The sequence below is a fragment of the Triticum dicoccoides genome, chromosome 2A (assembly GCF_002162155.2).
Source record: "Triticum dicoccoides isolate Atlit2015 ecotype Zavitan chromosome 2A, WEW_v2.0, whole genome shotgun sequence".
NCBI classification, from domain to species: domain Eukaryota; kingdom Viridiplantae; phylum Streptophyta; class Magnoliopsida; order Poales; family Poaceae; genus Triticum; species Triticum dicoccoides.
Window position 1 is genome coordinate 145,862,049 of NC_041382.1, and position 19,360 is coordinate 145,881,408.

Consider the following 19,360-nt stretch of genomic DNA (forward strand, 5'->3'; position numbering starts at 1 on the left):
AAATATTTAAACTGGAGATCACGACATCGATAATATCATAACGCAAATTGGTGTATCAAACATGCATATTCATTTGAATTTGGGCACACGTGTAATGTTATATAGTTTATCAATATTGGTGATCCATAGATTCTTCAATTACAAACAATGCATGGTTTATATGCAATTAATGTCTAAACGGGATTACACTATATGTTGCGTGTGTGAAACACATTATACATGTTTGAGAAGTAAAAAAAATAGCATGAAACACACATTAATTGGAGACAATTAGCGAGGAATGCATACATTGGATTTCAACATAAAGTGATTTCAAATATTTGAAAATCCAAATTGATGGATACAACCTTATGAATCTGAGATCATGCCATTTGTAAACCATATTTATGTATAAATGGTGTTGTGCTTTTGAAAGTATATATATATATAAATGATGTATATATAATGTAATTCCAATTGAAAATGGATCCCGCCCGAAAAAAAAGAATACAAACGGGATTCGAATTGACTTGGCACGGTAAACGTGCACTCTGCAAAATTTGAATGAAGCGGGGAAAGTCGCAGTAACAACCCGGAACCAAAATCTGCGAGATGGAAATCACTGCTGCCTATCCCTACCACGCAAAGCCTATATGCTGGATTTCTATAGGTTTCGATAGGGGTAGGTTTGTAATTTCACCCAAACGTGACGTAACCGCCTCTCACCCGGATTCCTACACGCTGGGCGCCAAAACACAGTGTGTCCTCGGCCGAAATCGACTCCCTCCCCGATTCATATTCATACACGGTGGGCGCCAAAGACAAACTCTCGTCGGCAAATATTCGGTGTATGCGAGATTACCGTCCTATTCCCGACCAACTAGTGTTGCTGTGATGTAGTAGAAATTTGAAATGGGGGCTAAGTTTGTAAATTTCCTCGCATTTGAGACAAGCGCGCCCTGAATACATGGTCCCCCCTTCCTCTCTACCTCCCTTTTCCCCATTCGTACTCCGTGGGCGCCAAAACACCCTCTCCGCCCCACCCTCCTCCGTCCACCACCGTCCGCCACCCCATCCACCGCCGTCCTCCTTCACCATGCCGGAGCTGATACCCCGATGCCGCCGTCCATTACAAGAGATCGACCTCTCTCATCCACGGCTTCAGACCGGTATCCTTGCATCCCGTCCTCTCGCTTCATCCCCGCCGTCGTCCACCTTGCCGGCGCCGCTCCTACGACTATCTCGTCCACCGCGCCCTGCCGCCACCGTCTACCCTCCTAGATCGGCTTCCACGCCGCCAACAGCCATCGCTACCGCAGCACCGTCAAATTCTCAGCAGATGCCTACACGGCGCCGCACCAGAGGCGGTACTCTTTCGTATCCGCTCAACTTATTTATCGCAGCAAGAAAATAGATCGCCACTGCTTTACTCTGATTTCTTGTCTTGGTTGCGAAGTTGCCTTTGTCCATTTTGCACCTTCAGATCCACCATGGCACGCTCAACACCATAATCACAATGCTTATGGTTTTCCCCATTTATATTCCACACTAGTTAAATCACAGTAGACTAAATTTCAAAATTGGGTCAGTCGATTTTTCAGAGCTCGCCGGAGTTCGCCGGTGCGATCGAAGGGGCTTGGGTGGTTGTGGGGCCTCGCCGAACGAAGAAAACTCGACGTGGGTGGGGGTTGGGTTGGGGGTGGGGGTGGGGGTGGCAGAGGAACACAGGCGGTGGGGGTCGGTGGTCCGGCCGGCGGCCCGTGCGGTGTTCTGTATGGGAATAATCAGAGACGAGGAAGAAGAAGGGTTAGGAGACATAGGATCTTCATCCAACCGCCTGAAATGGTCGAGAGACAGCTAGGAGTTGCATTCTTAATGCGCTCTGGTTCATCATGTGTGGGCACTGCGCAACCAACATTTTATTATCCAAAATCTGCTTGCTCTTCTTTACCATGTTCCTCTTCCGTTCTTCTTTAATATGTACTCTCTCCGTTCCTAAATACAAGTCTTTGTATAGATTCCACCATGGACTACATATGGAGCAAAATGAGTGAATCTACACTCTAAAATGTACCTGGATACATCTGTATGTGATCCATAGTGGAAATCTCTACCAAGACTTATATTTTGGAACGGAGGGAGTATGATAGTAGTACAGTATGTTCCTTGTACTGAAGATGAGCAGGGACATTTGCAGTGTAGAGGTCTATACGGTCGGTTGTGATGGACACTTTGAGCCTCTTGATTCGTAGGATCTTGTAAACATATGAATAGGATTGGTAGTGGCCTGCCCACCTGAATCCTATAAGAATAACAAGGAAATGCGGGGAGCTATGTCGCCTTTGAGAGTTACATTGATATTAACAGTACCGCACCTTCACTTGAAGAGAGCTAGTATCCGAAGCCTTTCTAGCCGTACCGGCAATACTAGCACATATATTCCAGCAAGTTCCACTTTGCTGATTTTACTCTGATGCTTAAGGTTTTCCCATTATATCTACACTATGATTTGTGTAGCTGCTTTGTGTCGCACTAGCAGCAGTCCACTCTTGAAGCTAAACACTGCAATGACTTACAAAATTGGCACCAAGGCATTGAGTGCCATTCTGGATGCAATGAAACTCATACACTCCCCACCTGTTGATTCTTGTTCAGAATATCATCCTAATGACTATTCTAACCTCGAGGAGTCAAAGGCAGATGGCCTGTCCTGTTTACCCATCAAGGTGCCTATTCTAATTTGGCAATGTTTTATTGATTGCGGGTATCTTGCATATGTTGTCTTGCATTTCTTCTACTTTGTTGCACCGCCATCTGCTTAGTTTACTCATCATATATGTCGAGATGCCATGCCCATCCATTATCAATACATATTCCATCTGTCATCATACCATGTTTTCCACTCAAATGATGTTCTTGTGCATCAGACATCAAAAAGGAAGAGGGTGATTGCCGAACCTGAAGGAGCACCAGCAAAGTCCTTGAAAAACGTGGTGGTGCCGGAGAAATCAGACAGCACCCCACTTATATTGACTGTACAACCAGTGACACAAAACGTAGGACCGACTCCAGCAGACTGTACCCATACTTCACTGGCCACACCACTAGCCCCACCACATAGGACCTCACTCTAGCAAAAGGTATACCGATTTCATTTGCCATAGCACCAGCTGTACCACAGAAAAATCCCACTCAAGCAAAAAGTACACCAAGTCCACCGGCCGAAGACCTATCCCAACTGCAGAGACGGCCAATTCCTGAAGATTGGAACCCCATTCCATTTATTCCCAGTTTAAAAGACAATGCTTTCAATGTTGTTAGGGACTACGTGCATATATTCCCATCATGGGAAGATTATCGTGAAGACAAACACCATTTTCACATCTTCCTGTCCAACTTACATGTACGTGCTATTATTCATGGCTATTATTTTCCCATTTTCTGCTGATTGAACACATCAATGATTTACATTACATTGTTGTAACTAGGCGAGGGTCAATCTGGATAGTCATGACGAGCAAAGCTTGCTTGTGCTTTTCAAGGAAGCATTGCAGCAGTATCGGTGTTACCTAAGGAAATCACACTTTGATGGCAAGTCTATAAACGAATTTTTGGTGAAGTCTCATGTGCTAAATTTAGAAGACATTGAATGGAAAAACCTTGTTATGCACTGGTCTCATTCCCAGGATGAGGTACTGTCTATGAAATCACATGACAATTTGAACTTCTACTTTTCCGCATGTGCTTTACGGATCTTTTTTGCAGGAAATCTGCTCGAAGAAGAATTCCGATTTGACAAGAACCACATGATATCTCAAATATGCTGCCCGCTGCTTTGCTCTTGTTAGTACCTGTTGTCCTGTATCACTGTACTTGCATACATACCTGGTTCATTATGTGACAGCAGTATGCATGATAGCTTTCTTATCAATTGTTCGCTCCAAATTATCTGATCTGTATGAATGGTTACATTAGTGTAGAATATATCCAATGCCAATGTTTTTTAGCTCTGCATTGTTCTTGTAAGTACATGCTGTCCTTTATCAGTGTACTTATAATAACAGGTAGTAGTTCATGTACCATCCCTCTGCAGCTTATTTTCCTTTGCCCTCCATTTTCTACACATCAGATCTATATTTACTCTTACCATAAGGTTGGCACTAAAGAAGTTTAGCTGTGCATTGCTCTTGGCTGTACCTTTTGCCTGTATCACTGCACTTACATTTATAGCTACTTGGTTATGTAGCATCACTCTTCATCTTATCTTAAATATTCTCCATTTTTTCGTATATTATCACATCTATATTTACTCTTAACAAAATGTAGAATAAAGGCAATGCTTTTGAAGAAGATTCTATGGTAAACTTCTGGAATCCCCCCCCCCCCATCAGCATGGACAAGGCCTTTATAGAGCCTGTCTTCACCAATAATGTAAGTTTGTCCATCTCAAGCCTTCAAACTTTGTTGTATATATTTGGTTAGGCATGACTGCAACAGCTATTTATTTTTGGCGTTTGCATCAAGTTGCTTATTTAAAGTTTATTATATGTAGTTCATAAACAAAAGTTCGTCCTTTCTCAATTTAAGTTTTTAGCTGTACAACCAAGTTCCTTCTTCATACCATGTAAATTAAACTATACAGAGCAAGTGATCTTCTTTTGCACTGCATGTATGCTTCTGTTCTTCATCTGTAATCCAGTGGTGTGGTGAACCTACCCACTACAGCACAATGTCATATTCTGCAATGTCTTAACTATGAAAAATGTCATATCATTCTACTATTATTTAAACCGTCTCTTTATTTGCCAAAACTAAAATGGTATAAATTGACAGCACACTAACCATTGATACTTATGAGTTCTTGATTTGTAATCCAGTGGTGTCGTGAAGCTGCCAACTCCTTCACAATGTCATTTCCTGCCATGTCTTCACCTGAACAATACCATATTGTGTTAATGCAAATTTAAACGGTGTCACTTTATTCGTCAGTAAGAAATGTGATGAATTGCCAGAACTGATACTTTTATGTGCAAAACCTGTCATCTGTTTGCTTGTTTATCTTTCAGAGTGAGGAAGATATATGTGTTGAATAAGCGCAGTCTCATCATCTTGCTCAGCTGCTTGCGGTGCAGCTCCCCAGCAGGGCTAACCTTTCTTGAACTCTATTGAAGTGCTGTCGGTTTTGTATATTATTTTGTCGGCGTGTTTATTTGCACTGGTGGCGGTCTTTGATGCCCAGTGTATGTAATCTGCTGTCTGCTTGTGCTTTATTATCATAGTGGCGAACTTTGATGTCTAGTGGATGTAATATGCCGTAATTTCTTTATTGTATAGTATAGGTTTTTTCTTATTTAGGATGCTGCAGTTATTTTACTGTATATGTATCCTGTCTTCGCAGTAAACCGGCCAAATCGTAAAATTACGGTACATAATCGGGCCGTCATGCAATCATGATGTAGGTTGGGCCTGAAACATGCCGATCAACTCACGGGCCGACAGCAGCCTGAAATGAACCCTGGCCCATGATTGTGCGAATCAAATCATGGGCTTTTAACAGGCCAAAATTGTCTGGGTCCTTGTTTGGCCAAATCAGATATCGGCTGCGAGCAGGCCGGATGCAAACCGGGCCGTAGTTAGGCCCAACTATATGACGGGCTTTTAATAGGCCAAAATTAATATAGGGCCGAAATGTTAAACGGACCCTTAACAAGCCAAAACTAATATCAGGCCGAATTACTAAGTGGGCCTTTAGCAAGTGGGCCCAAAAGCATAGTGTCCAGTTGACGGGCCGAATCTGATATGGGCCATAATTGAGCCCAAAGCCTCTTAAAGGGCCGGACCTGATCTGGGCCGTAATTTGGCCTAGAACGTGGTAGGCTTTTAATTGGCCGGATCTCATATGGGCCACTATTAGGCCTGGAGCGTGGCAGGCCATTAATGGACCGGATCAAATATGGGCCGACATTTGGCCCAAAAAATGGCAGCCAGTTAATGGGCCGGCCTACTAGGGTCCTCAAAATCTTGTGGGCCTACAGCTGGGCCGGCCCATTAATGTCGGTGAAATCTCGTGGGCCTTTAGCTGGGCCGGCCCATTATGACCCGCAAGAATCTTGTGGGCCTTTACCTTGGCCGGCCCATTATGGCACAAAAAAATCTTGTGGGCCTTTACCTGGGCCGGCCCATTATGGCCCGCAAAATCTTGTGGGCCTTTAGCTGGGCCAGCCCATTATGGTCCGCAAAATTTCGTGGGCCTTTAGCTGGGCCGACCCATTATGGGCAAAATCTTGTGGGCCTCTAGTTGGGCTGACCCATTTAAACTTGTTGGGCCATGCCATGTGCCGACGTATCATAGGCGCGTTCTGTCCAGTGAGTGGATGACATCTATCCCAACGATGAGACGCCATGTGTTTCCTCTGGCCAATGATGATTTTACACGTGGAAAATCCCCATTGGTCGGGGCTGTTAACGGGTTATCGGATCCAAAACCCGACCCGATAGCTTAACAGTGTTCCGTTATGGTGGATGTCACGTGTCGGTCATCATTGACGAAAGCACTTCTGTGACGCACGATTTATCGTCATGGAAGTGGACACTTCCGTGATGATAATTTTGGTAATGTCATGGAACACTTCTACGACAGCACATGTATGACTATCTTCATTCTGTCATAAATTTCTCATGGATGTACATGCATGACAAAAAAGCGACCTACTGTGACAAACACGTATTATCATAGAAGTGTATTTTTTGTAGTGAGCAGCTTTTAGCAACTCATCATATAGCAGCAGCAGCTCATAGCAATTCATCATATAGCAGCAGCAACTCATAGCAACTCATCATACAACATCAGTAGCTCATAGCAATTCATCATATAGCAGCAGCAGGAGCAGCTCATAGCAATGCATCATATAGCAGCAGCAGAAGCAGCTCATAGAAATTCATCGTATAGTGGATCAGAATGAAAATTTGGCAAAAAATCAGAGGAGATCCTCACCTTGTTGGATGAGCTCATCTTTCAGTAGCACCTCAAGGCCATGGCCTGGGAGGAGGGGAGGGGGAATAAGGTGCCTTCTGCCGCAGTGTGGCATCAGCCGTAGTTGTGCAGCGCCCGCCGGAGTAGTGCATTGGACGAACCACAGTGGAGCAGCTGCTGGAGACCATGAGAATGAGGGGCAGCGCCAGAGGAAGGAGCAGCCAGGGAGATTTGCCCCTACCCGCCGGTCATGTGGCCTAGCTGGACATAGCATCGTCGAGGACCAGGACAGATGGGATTAGTGGCGACGGCTCGCTGGAGGAACCCTAGTGCTGCAGGCAGGGGATCGAGGTAGAGGGAAAGGGGAGAGGAGATGCAAGCAGGCAGGGCAATGAATGCTTGCGTGTTTGTTTTTACTTGAGGGTCAGGTGTGACACGGGCGTCAGCAGTTGCATTTTGAGTGTAATATAGGCAGCCAACAGAGTCATTTCACTATTCCCCTTCCCTTCAATTTTTAGTGAGGTTCTACCCAAAACACCCCCCTCCCAAGCGAAATTAGTTAAGCCCAAGCCCATAACTCAAAAATGACTTCTTTACATCTTTTATGGCTTATTTTGACAATATGCCTTGAAAAGGCGGAATCGAATTGGCCCTTAACCTGCAATTCAATTGTGCGTGCAATGATGAATCACTCCTGCCTACTATCTGTACATTTAGGCATCATCATACATGGCATAACCTAATACATGTGCATTCCATTGTAGAATCTGGAATATGCAGTGTTTATGTTAGTTCATACGTTGCACATGATGTTTAAATGCCCCTTAAATCTGGTCAGTCAAGTGATGGTCTTTAAGCCTCCTTCTTTGCTTCTTTTCTTGATATGTAAGATTTGCTCACACATCTGTTCAATTGCTTGTTTGCATCAGCCAGCCATACTAGGACTATTTGCTTTGATTACTTGCTGTTCTTGACCTAACACTCTAACAGAGCTTGTCAAAGATTTAAACACTAAGGGCTGCTGTAGTGGGGCCTTGTCTAACTCATAGGTGACATAAAGGTTTGGCTGTACACTACAGTAGGCTCTCCAAGAGTACCTGGAGATCCAGTTCGAAGGTATGCCTAGTTTTTACATAGTGCAAACATAGTAAATGCTCATTTCATTGTGTGAAAGTGCAAGAGATGTGGCATGTTTCATTATGTGGTGTTGTTTTGTTATAATCTCATTCTTTTGTGTCCACAGACTGGAAAGTATGCATATTTATCTTCCAAGGAGACGACTAACTAGTTTGTGTCACCTTGCAGAGGGGGTGCAATGAAGATAAGATTGAGGATTTCCATGTACAAGATGTTAGGAAGGAGCCTTGCAAGAGAAGTAGGAGCTGCGCTGAGCCTCTTCAACCTACTAAGGTAAGTCACTATATGCAACTCAACAGTTCAATTCCTTGTTTGTTTCAGGCATAGTTAATTTTCTCTTTTCAATTGGTTTATTTGTCCTCAGTTAATGAGATGCCCAAATAATCATGCCTGATGTTCGGTACTTGTATCACTATTAGTTGACATAATTAAAGGCCTTACCATTTAATTACTCTGCCGAAGTGTGCCTTAAGCTTTGAAGTCTATTAACCAACTATTATTGCATGAGGCTCACAATCTAGTTTATACTACGCTAATGATTGCATAGTTTTGCTTGCTGTAGTATGTTTGTATGAAACCCTCTGCTTTTCATTATGCTCCCTAAGACTTTAATTGAGGCACAGAATGGCCAACTGCTTGCTTACTTATACGCAACGTGCTGTCTAAATTTGTAACTTGTCTGTATTTTTGATTGGGCCCCAACATCATGCTCCTCTAGTGAGCTAAGAGGGATTTCTGTATGCAGGCTGCACAGACTATCTTTTTTTATAATTTTTAAAATATCACCTGCTTATGCTTCATGACGTGTAACATTTTTTTGAAAGTGACGTGTAACATTATTGTTAGTCCTGTTTTGCCATGTAGTACAAAATAGTGTCTTGTTAGCATCACTGTTGTAACTATATTTTTGCCCTAGTCATGTGTACTTACAGAAACATTTCAGGATGAAGTGACATCAACACAAAGATCTGCGAGCAGTGAGGCATGGCCGTTAATGAATGATTATGGATTGGAATTGGAATGTGCTGATGTTCTCGAGCATCAACTAGAGGTGGCAAGACAACGTGTACATGATTGTCAACGTATAATCAACAAGTTGAGACTAGACATGCAGGTATTAGATGCAGGAGTCAAAAAAAGAAACAAGACACTGAGGTAACTGAGGGAGTCCTAGATTAGGGGGTCTCCGGACAGCCGGACTGTATCCTTTGGCCGGACTGTTGGACTATGAAGATACAAGATTGAAGACTTCGTCCCGTGTCCGGATGGGACTCTACTTGGCGTGGAAGGCAAACTAGGCAATACGGATATGTATATCTCCTCCTTTGTAACTGACGTGTAACCCTAGCCCCCTCCGGTGTCTATATAAACCGGAGGGTTTTAGTCCGTAGGACAATAGACAATCATACCATAGGCTAACTTCTAGGGTTTAGCCTCTCCGATCTCGTGGTAGATCAACTCTTATACTACTCATATTGTCAAGAATAATCAAACAGGACATAGGGTTTTACCTCCATCAAGAGGGCCCGAACCTGGGTAAAACATCGTGTCCCCTGCCTCCTATTACCATCCGCCTTAGACGCACAGTTCGGGACCCCCTACCTGAGATCCGCCGGTTTTGACATCGACATTGGTGCTTTCATTGAGAGTTCCTCTATGACGTCGCCGTAAGGAAGGATGCCTCATCTCATTGTTAAAAATAGCATTACCGCCGGGGAGCCCTGGCTGTCGGCCAAACTCTCCGGCTAGGCAGTTTCGTCATAACCGCTTGTTCGGCTGCTGCACCGACGATGACTTCTCGGGTCATCGAAAATAGCCTCCACGTCGGCTCGGAATTCGCAGAGCAGATGGATCCAATGGAGCTCTCTTCTCTAAACAAGCTCTTGGATCGCATCGCCGCCTTGGGAATCGCTACAGACTATGATCGGATTGGGCTTAAACCCGATCAATGGGAGATTAACTCTCCACCGGTCACCCATCATGTTGCGGTGGTGGAGGAACAATGCGGCGATTCTTCCTCCATCTTGAGGACTAACTATGTCCGAATTCCTGAGCTCTCCGAGCCGGATACCCGTTTACGGAAGGACATCACCCAAACCCTGAACCTAGAGTCAGGCAGCAGGCCAGACTCATCGGGCAACATCCCGGAATCCGAACTTCCAAGATTGAAAACTCCTCGGCCCCTGGGTCTCAAATCGGGTAGGGGTTCGGACTCAAAACCACCCACCCACCCAGACATAAACGATCTTTCCCACATCAGGCAAGAGCCCCATGAAACAGTACATCATTATTGGGCCAGATTCCTCCTTGTGATGAACAAGGTTAAGGACTGCCGCGAGGAAGACGCAGTCTCACTCTTCTACAATAATTGCACGGACAAGGGAATCCTTAATGCCATAAGTCACCGTGACATATCACGCTTCGCCGACTTGGCGTCCATAGTACGATAGTACTGTGGATGGAAAGTGCCTGGAAAACCGAAACGAAATTTTGGGATAATCCGGCTTCGAATATACACCCAGTCCGAGGTAAAAGGGTGCACTATCATAAGACACCCGAGTTAATTACAAAGAAGCAAAACCCCTCTACAGGGCATGGAACCGTATTGGAGGGATGGCTTAACGGACCCTACAAAATTCATAGCACAACGGACACCATACCAACGCACAACCTTAGAGCATGTTGGATACTCCGGTAGGTGGCCAAAAGTGGTGAGTATCTTCTCATCCCAAATACTACAGAGCACCATCCCGTGGATAACAATACGGTATTAACAGTTTTTGAAACCTTCGCATCAAGTAATAGGCACAAGCGAACACTCCGCAGCCTCGCCGAAATCTGCCACGTAGCAGCAATGAATCCATGGAGTGACACGGCTATTACCTTCAGTGCCAGTGACGAACCTAAATTCCGAACTGCTCGAGCACCAGCTGCACTGGTCCTCAGTCCAATTGTGGACGGCTTTCGACTCACCAAAGTACTCATGGACGACGGCAGTGGATTAAACCTCATCTACGAGGAAACTCTTCAAAAAATGGAAATAGACTAGAACCGCATTGAGCAAAGCAGCACAACCTTCAGAGGAATCATCCCCAGTCGGGAAGCACGCTGTGCTGGGAAAATCACACTAGATGTGGTATTCGGCACACCGGAGAACTATAGGTCCGAAGAAATTACATTCCAAGTGGCCCCGTTCAGTAGTGGATATCACGCCCTTCTAGGAAGGGAGGTGTTCACGATCTTCCAAGCCATACCCCATTATGGGTACATGAAGCTCAAAATGCCCGGGCCCAACGGAATCATCACTCTCGCTAGTGATCCGGACACAACACTCCGCGCCGAAAACCAAACAGCCGCATTGGCCCTCGAAGCATTATTCGAAGCCCTTTCGGCCGAGGAATTAACTGCGCTACGCTCCACGGTAGTCAGGGATGATGTAATACTTGACAAGAGATCCAAGTCCACCTCTTTTAAACTAGAAGATGAAATAGTCAAATTCCAATTCCACCCAACGGACCCTACAAAAACAGCCTCCATTGGGGCACAGTTAAGCCCCGCCGTGGACGCCACACTACAAGATTTCTTGCGCGAAAATTGGGACATATTCGCCTGGCACCCCTTAGACATGCCAGGAATCCCACGCAGGCTGGCCGAGCACAACCTCAATATCCTAAAGGGATTCAAGCCGGTCAAGCAGGCTCTTCAGCGTTTCTCTGAACCTAAGAGACAGGCCATGGGAGAGGAACTAGCCAAGTTATTGGAGGCCGGATTCATTAGAGAAATAAAACACCCGGACTGGCTAGCAAACCTGGTGATGGTACCAAAGAAGGACAAATCCTGGCGCCTATGTGTCGATTTCAAGGACCTCAACAAGGCTTGCCCAAAGGATCCCTTCCCCCTCCCCCGCATTGATCAAATTATTGATGCTACTGCAGGACACGAGTCATTGTGTTTCCTCGACGCATACTCCGGCTACCACCAAGTCAAGATGGCGGAGTCCGACCAAGTCGTAACAGCATTTATAACACCATACGACCCCTTCTGTTTCAACACATTGCCTTTTGGGCTCAAAAACGCCGGCGCAACATATCAGCGCATGATCCAGACATGTCTGGAGAAACAGATCAGCAAAACAGTAGAGGCATACGTAGATGATGTGGTCGTTAAAACCAAACACGTCGACTCTTTGATAGACTACTTGAGGCTCACATTCGACAACCTTCGAACATACGACATCAAGCTCAATCCGGAAATATGCGTTTTCGGCGTACCAGCAGGAAAGCTCCTGGGCTTCATTGTCTCCAGTAGAGGGATTGAAGCTAATCCGGCCAAAATCCGAGCTCTATCACAGTTGGCTATTCCAGTGGACCTCAGACAAATCCAAAAACTAACTGGATGTGTGGCGGCTGTAAGCCGCTTTATCTCCCGCTTAGGAGAAAAGGCATTACCCCTTTATCGCCTCCTTCGGTGCACCGAACACTTCGAGTGGACAGACGCTGCCACAGCCGGATTGGAAGAAATAAAAGCCATACTGGCAACCAACCCAATCCTGGCCGTGCCAAACATCAGTGAACCAATGCTGTTGTACATTGCAGCGACTCATCAAGTTGTAAGCGCAGTGCTCGTCGTCGAACGAGAGGCTGACGGACATAAATTCCCTCTTCAAAAGCCGGTATACTATGTATCCACTGTCCTCACTCCATGCAAATCACGGTACCCACATTATCAAAAGATAGCCTATGCGGTATTCATGGCATCCCGGAAGCTGCGACACTACTTTCAAGAGTGTTCAATTACAGTAGCCTCGGAAGTGCCACTTAACAATATTATAAACAACCGCGACGCTACGGGCCGGATTGCCAAATGGGCCATTGAGCTCCTCCCGTTCGACATAACATACAAACCTCGGTGAGCCATTAAATCGCAAGTATTGGCCGACTTTGTCGCCGAATGGACGGAAGCCGAACTCCCTAAAGAGTACGACGCATACTCCAATTGGATCATGCACTTCGACGGTTCCAAAATGCTGGCTGGTCTAGGGGCTGGCGTCGTCCTGACGTCCCCAACCGGAGATACCGTTCAGTACGTATTGCAAATATTGTATACAGACTCCAACAACGCAGCCGAATACGAAGCTCTGTTGCATGGTCTTCGGATGGCAGTCTCCATGGGCATTCAACGCCTGGAGGTGCGTGGGGATTCAAACCTTGCAATATCCCAAATAAATGGAGACTTTGATGCCAAGGATCCGAAATGGCGGCCTATCGAAACGCTGTCCTAAAGATGTCATCTCGGTTCGAGGGGCTCGAATTTCACCATGTGGCTCGGGAAAACAATCAGGCGGCAAATATCCTCGCCCACATCGGCACAAAACGCGACGCGGTTCCCCCCAACATCTTTTTGGAGAGGTCGTTTAAGCCATCGGTGGTATGGGAAGGGGACACCAGTAACAATAGTCCGGACCCAGCCAAAACACCCGATACCGAACACTCTGACATAATCGGAGGCTCTGCCACCAAAATAACACCTTCAGCCCACGTAATAATGGTCGTCATCGCCCCGTGGACAGAACCATTCCTGGCCTACCTAACTGGGCAGGAACTTCCCGAGGAACAAGATGAGGCACGCTGCATAGTGCGGTGATCTAAAGCCTACAAGGTCCACGAGGGGGAGCTATATAAGAAAAGCACTACTGGAGTCCTTCAAAGGTGCATCTCCGAAGAGGAAGGGCGGAAGCTTTTGGTAGAAATTCACGCCGGACTTAGCGGCCACCACGCCGCAGCCCGGGCCCTTGTAAGCAAGGCCTTCCGTACATGTTGTTATTGGCTGACGGCCCAGGCAGACGCACAGGACTTGGTCCAACGCTGCGCCGGTTGCCAGCTTTTTGCAAACCAAAGCCATATGCCACCCACCGCCCTCCAAACAATCCCCATTACCTGGCCTTTCACGGTCTGGGGGCTTGACATGGTTGGACCCCTTAAAGGGGGAACCCATAAGAAAAAATACTTACTGGTCATGGTAGATAAATTCACCAAATGGATAGAAGCCAAACCTGTTAAGACAGCCGAATCCGGACCGGTGATAGACTTCATATCCGGGGTCGTACACCGTTATGGCGTCCCTCATAGCATCATTACCGACAACGACACGAATTTCACGTCCGACGAGGTAAAACTCTGGTGCAGCAACATGGGCATCAAGCTTGATTATGCTTCCATCTATCACCCGCAAACCAACGGCCAAGTTAAGCAAGCAAATGGTCTTATCATGAGCGGCATTAAACCCAAATTAGTGCGGTCCTTAATGGAGTCTAACACGCACTGGGTAGAGGAGCTCGAGGCTGCGGACCACACCGAATCGTAGTACCGGATATACACCCTTCTTTATGGTGTACGACGCAGAGGTAGTCCTGCCCTGCGACATAATTCATGACTCACCTCGAGTGCGCATGTACGAAGAAAGAGAAGCCGAGCTCGATCGGCAGGACAGTCTAGACACCCTGGAGGAGGAGCGCGACATGGCAAAAGCCTGTTCCGCATTTTATCAACAACAGGCTCACAGATACCAAAGCAGAGAAGTACGGGCCAAAACTTATAATGTTGGCGAATTAGTTCTACGCCTGCCGGAGAAGAAAAAGTCCAAGCTCGAGCCCAAATGGGAAGTTCCCTTCATTATTGACCAAGTTCTGACCGGTGGAGCGTACCGTCTGCGGGATGCATCGAATAATCGACTTGAGCCAAACCCATGGAACGCAGCCAGGCTCCAAAGAATCTACGCCTAGCGCCGGACTCTATGTTTGTCTCCTTCCTCTGTCCATTTTTTGAATATATATTATCCGTCTTTTTTCTCTTTCTTTCTTTTATTCTTTCTTACGGCCTTCAAGGGCCAGCTTGTGCCTCGTTTGCACATTATAGATACGCTAACCGCGCTCATTATACCTGGGGGCTTCTTACACAGAAGCTTAATTATCCATCTGGGCTTCATGCCCAACACATGTGTTACTCTTCCACATGTACCTTTTCTTCGCCATTATATGCATCGATATGACTTAAGTTTTGGCCAAGCTGGGTTGCCTGGCTCTTGTATTTATGCCCTACGTTCCCGTTAATTCGGCTAGGGCATAAGGGGAGCACCTCTGCGATTGTTACTGCCGGGTCAGCCGGATGTGTACCTCAGACCGGGTGAAGCCGAAAGCTAGCGTTCTTAAGGGAATATTCGGTCGGTGAACAAAAGATGATTTTGATTTATTTATTTTCCATATGTGCCCCCAGATGTTTTTCCCGCATTTCCTCTCGCAGTGCGAACATGCATTTTAGGGCATGCGTACCCAGGGAAAGGAACCCTTAACAGAACTATTCTCCCTGGAAGATGTTTCTTACTACCCGTGTAATATAACACAACTAGTTGGGCACTTGTCTGTTCAAGCACTAATGACCCCTACGCCTGGTCTCCACGCATACCCCGATTCTTATATAACTGAGCGGGTATTCGGATACACTCCGGACTATCGGGTCCCGAGGTTGAAGCGAAAATGTCCGCCATGACAAATGATCTACAATCCGGCTAGAAGGCATTATACATGTCATTTTAATTACATAGTCATGTAGACTGACTAAATTCCTCTTCTATACCATCCAACATGCGGTCTAGCCTAAAATCCTGTTGGGAATACTTTACGGCTAATTCTACTAGCCCATAGGCTAAGCTAACGGGGATCTCTTTCCCGTCAGGCCCCATAGGTCCGACCTCAGCCATGTGATTTGGGTCAACCTTGGTATACCACGTCTTCACCATGGCCCAGGTTTCCCTGGCACCTTGACGGCAGGCAGATATCTTCCATAATCGAAAGCATTGCCGTGCTCCCTTGAGCTTCTCCACAAGCTCTCCAACGCCTTCTGGTAGGGAGACGGATGGCCACAAGGCCTGGGAAATACCTTGCATCACCTGCCGAACTTGTTTGTGCAGTTGTGACAGCTCGGTTAGAAGATCACCCACAGACCTGGGCATCTCCTCTGTGGGACGACCCGTCAGCATACCTGCAGACATAACTTTGTTAGCCGGCTTCTTCGCCGTCCCCTTTATTAAGGGTTCGTTCAAGCACTTGCTAAATATGCCACGTCGAAGCCGCTTATTCTCCTTCTCGGAGTCCGCCAGCTGGGCTCGAACATCTTTCAGCTCCACGCTCAGCTTGGTATTGGCGTCTTGGAGATTGTTTTTCTCCCGCCTGACCTCAGTCAGCACGCGTTCGCCAGCCTTTAGCTGTCGTACGGCGTGCTGCTCCTCCGGATTCTCTCCGGATTTATCTGCAACATCTATTATTAGATCTGCAGCCATGCCGCATGCTATATGGTACTTATCATTCTTTGAAAGAAATGTTACCAGCTGGGGACTTTTTAGGTTCCTTCAATGCGGCAACAGCGGGCCGAAGTTGGGTCTTGCATTCCTCCAGCTCGTGTGACAGTCGACTATTCTTCTCTGTAAGAACCTGCACAATAAGATGATCCTTAAATCAGTTCTGCTAACTGTTTCAAGTCTCAGGGGCTACTGATACATATAATCGTCAGATTTTCTTACCCGTACATCCTTTACATACTGGTCCGTGGCTCTGGCTAGACCACTTTGAGCAGCACGGAGGTACGCCTCTCCAGAATTGAAGGCATCAAATGCCTCTGGTGAGAAGCAAGTGTCACGGAGTACGGCCCGACGACGCCTATGATTCATGGCGCTCTCCACTTCTGAATGTGTAGCGGATAGCCTATCCGCATCCTCTGTAGGGGGACTATCCGGCGTCCGCCCCATGTCAGCTTCCGCCTCTATGTCCGGTCCTGGAGCCCGACTGGTGGAAGCATGATCGGCAGCCTCGCCAGACACATTCCGGTGAGCGTTTTTTCTGTTAAAGAAATATGGACGTCATTACATTTCAAGAAAGACGACAACCACGGAGATTGGTTTCTGTCATACCTTTGCACCGACGTCTCCGTCCTAACCGCCTTCCTTTTTGGCCTGCCCGGCCTCGGTGCCTCTTGTTGGTGAGTTGCTGCGGGTTCGGCATGGCGTCCCGAATGCCTTCCCTGTAAAAGCACCATATGTATATGGTAGGTGAAGTGTCTAAAAGTTGATCCTAGTTTTTGGAGTTGGGATTTTTTGGTTTTTCTTACATGCGATGCAAGAAGCAGTCCGGGATAGTCGGCCGTAATGGCCACCATGGCGTCATCATAGCTTAATTGATAGAACTGTCGGTCTATCAACTCCACGAATATGACCGGATCTTCTTCGAGTCCGGCATCGAGAGCCCGGTCGGGGTCCTCTGGTTGTGGAGATGGGCTGTTGACCTCCCTTATGGCTTTTCACAGTTCCTGCCGCAAAATGGCAAGGTGAGTACCTACGACAAAGAATGCGGGAAGAAGGGAGTAAGGAGATATAACTCACCCAGCTTGGGGGTTGTACATGGAGAATCCATCCCGTGGCTTAATGCGGATGAACTCCTCTTCCTCTCCCTTGAACAATTTGGACAGAATTTTTGCTAAAGCGGCAGCGTTGTCCGGACCCTTACGCCCGCAATGGGTGGCGTCATCTTCCCCTTAAAACACCACAAGGGGTGCCCTCGATATTGAAGTGGTTGCACTCCCCGCATTATGCATATTGACATAACCTCGACTACTGTCAATCCTGATTGAGCCAGCGCTTTAATCCAGTTCATCAGGTAGAGGACTTCTCCGTTGTCTTCCTCCTGGGGGCTCCGTGGGCGCCAACTTCGGCGTTTCTTCAGAGGAGCATTGCTGAACTCATGAAGACCCCGCCGAACAGGGTCCGAAAGGGGGACGTCCTCCATATAAAACCATTCCGAAGGCCAGTCTTCGGATGTCTTCTCCGGAGTACCGGACAGGTATCCGCTTTCGGTGATGCGCCATATTTCGGCTCCGCCCAGTTGATAAAGTGACCCCTTCTGTGTGCGAGGGACGAGGCAAAATAACCTTTTCCACAGCTCGAAATGAGCCTCGCAGCCCAGAAATAACTCACAGAGGGCAACATAGCCGGCGATGTGTAAAATGGAAGCAGGGGTGAAATTATGCAGTTGGAGGCCGTAAAACTACAGGAGCCCGCGAAGGAATGGATGAATTGGAAATCCGAGTCCCCTCAATAAATAAGGGACAAGGCATACCCGCTCCCCCGTAGAGGGGCTGGGGAAGCTCTCTGCTTGCTCCCCGCCATTGTAGGTGGCGAGCCCGGCTCGGACGGGCACCATATACGCCGGAGGGAGAAATCCCTTAGTCTATAGCTCGACTAATCGACTATGTGGGACTGAACACCTCTCGCAATCACCAGGCTTAGGGCTACGGGGGCGGGAGGAGGAGCTGCGGAGGTCGGCCATGCTGGAGTGAATTTTTCCGAAGCACGCTCTGATGGATTCTCACTGGGGGAGGATGGTATGGATTGGACCCCATCCCTTTAATAGACAATTTATTTATCTGGCTAGGGGGGCGAATGTAAAAATGCCCTGGCGCCTCGCATTCATTCGACGCGTGGAAGAAAGCACTTATTGAGCACAGAAGCCAAGAGGTTCAACATTTATGGGACCAGACACTTCTTGACAAACGTTCGAAATTTGGAGAAGAACTCGTCTTGCAATGCCGAAGACAACACTGCGCGCCAGACTCATCGCCATTGAAGCCTAGTTCCGGGGCTACTGAGGGAGTCCTAGATTAGGGGGTCTCCGGACAGTCGGACTGTATCCTTTGGCCGGACTGTTGGACTATGAAGATACAAGATTGAAGACTCCATCCCGTGTCCGGATGGGACTCTACTTGGCGTGGAAGGCAAGCTAGGCAATGCGGATATGTATATCTCCTCCTTTGTAACCGACCTTGTGTAACCCTAGCCCCCTCCGGTGTCTATATAAACCAGAGGGTTTTAGTCCGTAGGACAATAGACAATCATACCATAGGCTAGCTTCTAGGGTTTAGCCTCTCCGATCTCGTGGTAGATCAACTCTTGTACTACTCGTATTGTCAAGAATAATCAAGCAGGACGTAGGGTTTTACCTCCATCAAGAGGGCCCGAACCTGGGTAAAACATCGTGTCCCCTGCCTCCTGTTACCATCCGCCTTAGATGCACAGTTCGGGACCCCCTACCTGAGATTCGCCGGTTTTGACACCGACAGTAACCATGAAGGAATTGGAGATTTTGCAGACTGAAATTTGTGCTATCTGAATCCAGCCAATCCTATTTTATGAAGAGATTATAGTTCAAATGGAGTTAAGTTGATGCGC